A 977-nucleotide genomic window follows, 5' to 3' on the forward strand; every position below is an offset into this window, starting at 1 on the left:
TTTTAACGACTTAACTATAGCTATAAGTTTCTTCTTATATATATTATAGTTCTATTTAGCTAGCGAATACTTCTTAGAGTAATAGGTAATAGAGTACTACTTTCCGGATTTATCTAGTTATAGGTAAATAGTACTAATAGTAGTATCTAAGGTATTAGTCTTAACCCTACTAGGTTTATCTTCGTTAAAACTTTATATTATAGGGTTACTAGTAAACTTATCCTTTAGTATCTAGAAAGCTATCTTCTTAGCTTCTCTTATAATAAAGAGTATATTCTTATATATAAGGTAAGTTAATAGAGTCGCTATTTCCAAGTATTCTTTAATAAATTATTAGTAAAAGTTACTAAATCCGAGAAATAATTAGACGTCTTTAACGTATATTAATTCCGGCTAGTCTTATACTCTCTAGATCTTCTTAAGCTTAATACTTATTTTTCCTAGTTTAATTATATAGCTAAGAAAAGTTATTCTCTTTACTCTAAACTTATACTTACTTAGTTTTAGTCTAGAGTCTACCTTTACTAGGACTTCTAGAACTAAATAGACGTATTCTTTATATTCTTTTTTTAATTCTAAATAGATAAGAATATTATTAATATAGTAAATAATAAACTTACTAAGGTATTCTTATAAGATATTATTATTCTATCTCTAATAGGTTACTAGGGTATTAGTTAATCTAAATAGTATAATAGTATATTTATAAAGTCTAGAGAGTATAATAAAAGTAGTTTTCTACTTATATTCTTTCTTAACCTATATAAGGTTAAAGGCGTTTCTTTAGTCGATTTTTATAAATATTTTTATCTTAGCTAGCTTATTCTATAAGTACTAGATATTAGGTAGAGAATATTAGTCTCTAATAGTAATTTCGTTTACTCTTTAGAAGTTTCTATAAAGTCTTTCTTTATTATTACTAGGTTTATTAGTAACTAGTATATTAGATACTATTAGTAATTTAGATTCTCTAATCT

This window comes from Glarea lozoyensis, assembly GCF_000409485.1.
Source record: "Glarea lozoyensis ATCC 20868 chromosome Unknown GLAREA19, whole genome shotgun sequence".
Classification (NCBI taxonomy): domain Eukaryota; kingdom Fungi; phylum Ascomycota; class Leotiomycetes; order Helotiales; family Helotiaceae; genus Glarea; species Glarea lozoyensis.